Source organism: Helianthus annuus, chromosome 12 (assembly GCF_002127325.2).
Source record: "Helianthus annuus cultivar XRQ/B chromosome 12, HanXRQr2.0-SUNRISE, whole genome shotgun sequence".
NCBI classification, from domain to species: Eukaryota; Viridiplantae; Streptophyta; class Magnoliopsida; order Asterales; family Asteraceae; genus Helianthus; species Helianthus annuus.
Window position 1 is genome coordinate 33,293,120 of NC_035444.2, and position 8,441 is coordinate 33,301,560.

Here is an 8,441-nt window from a genome sequence, read left to right on the forward strand (position 1 = left end):
CAGACCATCTCTTGACTTCTTGCCTGGTAACTACAATTGTGTGGCAGTTTATTAGTGAATGGTGCAACATCTCAAGTCTGTTTGCCTTCTCAACAAAAGACTTGATCAATATTCACAGCCATGTGAAGGCTAGCAAGAACAAGAGGAAGGGTATACAAGCAGTGATCTTTACGGCTGCATGGTGTATCTGGAACGCTAGGAACGAGGCAGTTTTTCAAAACAAGGTGATAGGTATTAATAAGATGAAGGAAAACATTAAAGCACTGGGATATCTTTGGGTTAAGAATCGATCCCCATGCTCAAATTTAGAATGGAAAGATTGGTGTAATTTTGCTTTGTAATGTTTGTTTTGTTGTGGGCGCTAGCGATTTGCTAGTTGCGTTTTTGGTTGAATGAAAGTTGCCGTTCAAAAAAAAAAAAACAAAGAGGTAAAAATTTATCCCGCCAAATCATTGTCCCCAAAACATAATATTATATGAAAGAACATAGAGTCAACTGTATTATTATTATATTCAAATGATGCGGCAATAATGGCGGAAAGGGATTCATCAACGTGCTCCCAGTTCAACCCAGCTCCTTCCCCTACATTCATTTTCATTTTCTTCTTCTCAGGAAGCTCCTTCGCAACTAAGGTTTTCTCACTAATCCCCCATGTTTCCGTGTTTAATAATCTGTTAATCCTCTTGCAAAATGCAATCGAAATGCGCTTTTGGCATTTACATTATTTATCTACGGTTACTAATTTTTGTCGGCAAAATCATGAAAATAGGCATCTTGACCCAAAATGTTAGCAAAATAGGCATTGATTTTTTAATGTGAGCTGTGAAAGTAGGCTATGGAGGTGCCGGATTGTCAGAGAGTGGGCTATGAAGGTGCCAGCTTATCGTTAGCGTGGGCTACGGACGTGCCGACTTATTGGAGCATGGGCTATGAAGGTGCCGGCTTATCCTTAGTGTGCGCTATGTACATGCTGACTTATCGGAGTATGGGCTATGAAGGTGCCGGCTCTGCTTATTTGTCCTTCTCTTATAGGTTTGCTTGTCTTACAAGTCCACAAATTCAATGCCTATTTTGCTAAATATGTTGGTCAACTAGCCTATATGCAATTTTCATAATTTTCCGTTATGTTGCTATTTTCTCAAAATTTATTCTAACATGAATTAATGTTGATGATAATTAGATGTTTGATAGCCCAACTACTGCTAACAACTGATGGAATTTTTTTTTTTTTTTGCTTGGTTGTTGGTCATTTTTGTCTTCACTCTATCCCCTTGTGTCTATGCCTGCTTACATTAAATAAATACTCAATTCTATTGATGACAACAGATTCATATTTTCAATTGTAAGTTGGAGTAAATTTAGGTACCATTTGAATTACTTCTCCTTTGATAAATTTTTATTGAATCTAAATCTGGTTTCTGTGTATGAATGTTAGGGTTTGAGAGTAAAATATGAATATGTTCTTGTATTAAGAATTGGTAAATGATAAAATGTGATATTTGATACATATATACTCGAGCGGATGTATGTCCATAACCGCCTCTGAAATTTAACTATCTCTAAACTTATATTAACATATTATAGTAACATAATCTAACTAAATAATATCTAGCTTATATTGTCTAATATTCCCTCCCGTAAGCTAGATCATGACCACATAGAGAGCATCTTTAAATCGTTTGAAATCCTTTAATTGCAGTGCCTTAGTCAGTATATCATCCGCTGCTTGTTCTTTGGTGGTGCAGAATCTGACTTCCACATCATCATTCTTGATAAGTTCTCGAATAAAATGGTACTTGACCCGTATGTGCTTACTTTTCCCGTGATAAACTGGGTCTTTGGCCAGACTTATAGTCGACTTGTTATCACATAAGATAGTTGGTGGACAGTCTATGTTAATGTTGAGTTCATTAAGAATTCCTTTAATCCATAGAGCTTGACACCCAGTTTGTGAAAGTGCAATATATTCTGCTTCGGTTGATGATAGAGCCACTACCTTTTGTTTTCTTGACTGCCAAGCTATTGCTCCTGATCCGAGGTTAAAGACATAACCTGATGTGCTCTTGTTGTCGTCTACATTGCCTGCATAATCACTGTCGTTGTAGCCCACTAATTTGCCTTTACTTCCTTTTGAGTATATGATTCTATGGTTTATCGTTCCTTTGATATATCTTAATATCCTTTTGCTTGCCTCCCAATGACTCCTTTTTGGTCTCTGTATGAATTGACTAACTTTATTTACTGCAAACATTATATCCGGCCTTGTGTTGGTCAGATACATGAGACATCCCACTAGTCTTCGGTAAGTGTTTTGGTCCACTTCATCTTCATGATCTTCTTTGGATAACTTGAGTCCATATTCCATTGGAGTTAGAGCTTCACGACAGTTTTCCATCTTGAACTTTGCTAACAAATTCTTTGCATACTTTTGTTGTGTAAGCATAATATTTCCATTATCATATTTAACCTCCATACCTAAGAAATAGTGAAGAGTGTCTAAATCAGTCATTTCAAATTCACTTTGCATGGATTTCTTTAGTTGCTCGATCAAGACCAGAGATTCACTTGCTAATATAATATCGTCCACGTATAGACATACTATTACTCGAGAGTGACTTGTGATTTTGGTGAACAGTGTGTGCTCGTATACGCATTTCTTAAACCCATGAGACCTAAAGTACTCATCAATCCTGCTATACCAAGCTCTCGGGGCTTGTTTTAATCCATAGAGTGCCTTTTTTAGGTGACATACTTTTCCTTCTTCTCCTTTCTTGACATAGCCTTCAGGCTGCTCGGTGTATACTTCTTCTTTTAAGGTTCCATTTAAGAAGGCTGTCTTCACATCCATCTGGTGCAGATGCCATCCGTATTGTGCAGCCAGTGCCAATATAAGTCTGATGGTGTCGAACCTTATTACCGGTGCAAACACATCTTGGTAATCTACCCCATATTTTTGATTGTATCCTTTAGCAACGAGTCGAGCCTTATATTTGCTAATATTTCCGTTTTCGTCGTATTTGGTCTTAAAGATCCATTTCACACCAATGGGTTTTTGGTTTTTTGGTGGATCTACCAGATTCCATGTTTCGTTTTTTTTGTATTGATTGCATCTCCTTGTCCATTGCATCCTTCCATTTTTGATCCTTAAAAGCTTCACTATATGTTACTGGATCAGCATCGGCATACAGAACGAAATCTGCCATTTCATTTTGCACATCTTGAACTCCTTGATACAACTCCTCAACCTGTGTGTCTGTAAGGGGTTGAGTATTTTGATAGATTTCGGTGATTTGCCTTGTTCTCAGTTCTTCATTTTCGGAAGATGATGACGATGATTCTTCATTCTCATGTTGATTAGTTGTGTTGTCATATTCATCATCACTCGGCGTTGCTTCATTTTGATTGTTTACTTCTGAGTCTACACTTTCATTTTGTTCAGTAACATTCGGTTGACTTGCTTCTTCTTCTAGACCATTCAAATCAATGCATGAGACCTCCTTATGAGTAGTTCTTTCGCTCCACTCTTGTTCTTCATCGAACACCACATCTCTACTTATGATTGTTCTCCTCGTTATTGGATTATAAAGCTTGTAAGCTTTACTGCTTTCACTGTATCCGATGAATATTACCTTTTCTACTTTATCATCCAACTTCCCACGATTCTGTTTTGGAACATGGGCATAGGCCACACATCCGAATACTTTCAAGTGTCCGACACTTGGTTTCCTTCCACTCCATGCTTCTTGTGGTGTGATATTCGGTATACTTTTGGTGATAGCTCTATTTATTAGATAAGCTGCACACGCTACAGCCTCTGCCCAGTATGAGTGAGACAAGTTCTTCATCCTTAACATGCTTCTACTTAGTTCCATGAGAGTCCTATTTTTTCTTTCTGCCACTCCGTTTTGATGTGGAGTGTAACTCGTAGTGAGCTGATGGTGAATGCCATTTTCTTTTAAATAATTTTGAAACTCGTGACTGCAGTATTCTCCTCCTCTGTCTGTTCGAATAGTCTTTATCGTACTTCCGGCTTGATTCTCCGCTAATGCTTTAAAAACTTTAAAGAAACTTAGTGCATCAGACTTTTGTTTTAGAAAATAAACCCATGTCTTCCTGGAGTAATCATCAATAAAGGTTATGAAATATTTACATCCTCCTATTGACGATGTTCTCATCGGCCCACAGATGTCCGAATGAATCAGTTGAAGAGGTTTTTCAGCATGCCAAGTCGTGTGTTTTGGAAATGATTTTCTTGTGTTTTTCCCAAACAAACATCCATCACAAATATTTGCAGTTGATTTGGATATCTTTGGCAAACCAGTTACCACTTCATGTGTAACACCTCGGAAATTTACGTCCAATAATGTATTGACACGTGGCATAAGCTTTGGATATGTAAAATATACTTTAGAGGGACTAAAGTTGACAAACAGTGAAATTATGGAATATAAGGGTCCAAAGTGTCAACAATGGATAAATAGGCTCTACAATAACCCTACATGGTGTTTATAACCCTAAACGGATGAATCATGGATCATACGAAGCGGAAAATATAAGAAAGTGAGGAATTACAAACTACAGGGACTAAAAGTGTCAACATGTTGAATTTATACCTCTGAGTGATCTTTTGGCAGACCCGAAGCTTTGTAACGATAAAATATACTCACTAGAATATGTGGTAAAAATTTCATGAAGTTTCGTTATCGTATGAGAAAGTTATGACCAAAACCGTACATGAAGGGTTAAAAGCGTCAACGTCGAATTTCATGACTTTTCGGGTGAGCGCAAAGAAAACCGAGGACCTTATCATGTTTGTAAGTGTCTCAAGGTCCATAAAAATCAGGTTTGAGGGTCTAAGAGTCAAGATAGAGGGCCAAAACCTCGTAACCAAATATCAGGGACCAAATCGCAAATGTTAAACAAGTTTTGTGGGTCTGCAAGCCCCAGGCGGCCCGCCTGGGCACCCTTAAGCGGGCCGCGACCCACGCCCAGCTCCAGAAAATCGCGAACAGCAGCATTTGGGTCCGTTTTGCGAGTTGATGACAACTTTTACCACCTCCCAAACTCACCAATCGAATTTCATGCATGCTAGGACACCTGTAACCCTCTTACAACTTCTGGAACACCTTATAATCAGATCAAAACTTGCATAGAAGGCACAAAGGGTAGAAACCAAGAACACTTGAACCTTAAAAAATTCACAAGAACGATTCTGGAGCTTTCTGGTCGACAAGGCTGCTTCATAGTGATCTCTAAGCTTCATTAGGACTCTTGTAAGCATTCATAACCTTCTCTAATTCGTTCTAGCTTAGATTATTAGCCGAAAGTCAATCCGTCGTAACTCTAGTTTGACTTTTTGATTAAACGAAAATGGCTCAGTCATTTCTCAAATTGAAAGTACCTACAAGCTGGTATTTATGTGGGAAACAAACCCTCAAAAGGGTATTTTCTGATTCCCACTCTAAGCATGATTATTGTCGAGTCAAAGTTGTTCTTAAAAAGTCAACCGAACGTGTTTTTGCAAAATCTAGCATAAATGGTAATATAGATTACATGCAATCAGTTTGATCATCAAAATAACTTTGTAATGAATGTAAGAATATGTTTTATCATGATCAACTCGATAATTTTTAGTATAAACCCGGATCGGAACCGAAAGTCTTATAAAATGACTTTTTCTTTGACTCTCGATTCGGATCCATGCATGCATGTTTGAGATCTGCCTTAGAGCTTATTTTGGACCATTTTTAATTATGTGCAACTCTCTGAGATTTTACAACTTGATTCAACACTTGTCCGATTCATATGCATGTTACCGGTTTATGCTTAAATATGACTATTTTGCCCTTTTTGCTATAAAATGTGATTTTTGGAAAAGTGAAAGAGTAGAAACCTTTATTACTGATTTATAAACTTGCACCGAAAATTTGATATCAGCTAGAGGTCCAGATTTAGAGTTATGCCCGATATCGTAAATCTAAAGCTTTATGTTGAATAAACGGCATAAATAGCATATAACCTATTTAAGCCCACTTTTTGATACCAAAATTTTTACCAACTGATGTTATATAATATTTTGGGATTTTTGAAGATTTTTATTTAATTTTTGGCTGATCGTATCATAGGCCTCTAAGTTTAATTCGGTTAATACCGGTTTTGACCTTTTAAGCCATAAAATGAGTTTTATAAATCTTTTTGACCCCAAACCTTTTTCTACTGATTTTATTTGTTAAATAAAATATTTTGAGCATTCTGGAAATATAAAAATATCAGCTTTCCTTTGAAAACCCGGAAACGGCTCTAAATCGCCTTTTTAAGCATTTTTAACGCATAGTATGTACTATAACCATATTAAGCGTATAAGGGTTATACCCACTGATGTTTTTAACATATTTTTATAAAATGACAGTAAGTATAAGTTTTTGAACTCAGGTTTCCAGTTTTGACCGTTTAAGCCCTTGTGAAATTACCAAAATACCCCTAAGGTGCATAGTTTGATTTTAAATGATAAGTTCCATATATGGGTCATACCCTACTGTTATAATATGTCAAATTAAGTATATTTACTGTATAAATCAGACCTGTAACTCAGATTTCCAATTTAACTCTTTTATAATCTTTTAAATGACCAAAATGCCCTTATAAGGCATAAATTGAGTTTAAATTCATTCGGGGCATAATAGAACATAACTTGCCGATATTATGACATATTTAAGACATATTATCTCAGGGAACTTGCATATGACTCTTATGGTTACCCGTAACGCTCTTTTAGCGTTCGGTTCGGTTTATGTAACTAGTTTGCATAAATTGACCGAAACGGGTCAAACATTATCATTTTTGTCTCAAAATCCAGAATGCATTTAGCATACCCAAATTATACAAGTATTCAAACTTGTCGGGTCTAAATCACATTCTATCCGGTCTTCACTTAATCGTGCGCTTGAACTGTATCGTCCTTAAAACTAACCGGTCTAAGCTTAGGCTTAAATAAAGACCCGTTAGGAATCTAATGGGTTATTATAAACCTTTGTTCCAGAATAGGAGACCCAGTAAAAGCTACCTTCACTTGCTAATTGTGATTCATACTTACCAAGGTAAATACTTTTAACTTATTTTCCCTATACGGGCTTGGGGTACGGTATATAAAATACCGCTTGGTCCGGCATTGAATTCTTTAATCGAATAGTGGTTAAATTCATTGAGATGCCTTGTTTTGAATGTGTTTTATTGCTTAAAGCCTTTGGGGGGTTAATGACCATGTCCCGGATATCCTTGGCATCATCTTACGAGATGGCCACGACCTGAGCACGGGGTGTAGGCGTACACCCGTCAGTGTATAACTCTATATTGTGGTGTGTCTATTAATCTTTAACCCGGTCTACGGATCGGGCTACTGAACGCATAAGTAACATGTAAATCAATTACAAGATTATATTGCATAATTGTCCCAAGTTATAAAGATATTTTTATGCAATGTGCATTTAAATCAATTTTCAACCGTTTTCAAAATGAATCAGTTAAATTGTATTTACCAGTGTAAACTGACGTATTTTCCCAAAAGGTTAAGTGCAGGTACTACACGTAATAGGCTGGCTGTCTTCTAGAGCGTCCACAATAAGTCTCGCAAGCTTGGATGACAATAAAACTGTTGAACAACATCTTATTTTATTTTTGATCCGCCTGTGGATCCGTTTCAACTACTAGTGATATTTAATATTACATTCTATTAAAGTTGAAATGAATCTATCTTTGCTTCCGCTGTGCATTTATACATTGTGTTGTTTGTCTATGATGATGCCAACTACGTCACTATACTCCCCACCGGGCCCACCGGTGACACGTGGAAATTAGGGGTGTGACAGGTTGGTATCAGAGCCAACGCTGAGTGAATTAAACACTAGCCTTCTGTGTTTAATCTCAGTTACACAATTGCACATTCCTCGATTCGCGAGTCTAGACAAAGAACTTAGGAAATATCCAAAATTTGTTTTATTTTCTAACTTTGTCTTATATATATTTTGTTGTGTCACTTGTTTGATTTTTGACAGGTTCACCAAAATGCCGCCACGTATGAGAGGAAGAGGAAGGGGACAAGGAGCATACGCAACCTCACACGACCATGAAGCCGGGCCTTCGCACAGGCGAACACCTTCAGGCTCCCATAACACAGATGCTCAAAATCTGTGGAGATCTTTTGCTGAACCCGCAAGGCACTCACTGAGTACCTCACCTTCTGTCCCACACTCCTTTGGGCCTCATTCAGAAAATGAGCCCCACAACTCCCATCAATCCTACATACCTCTCCAAAACCACCAATCACCTTTTGATTACCCAGCACCTGTCTTTCAGGGCCTGTTCAACCCTGATGATTACTTGGGAGAACCAATGGGTCATAACCCACTTGGACCGGAAGACCACTTTCCGGGTGGCAACGAGAT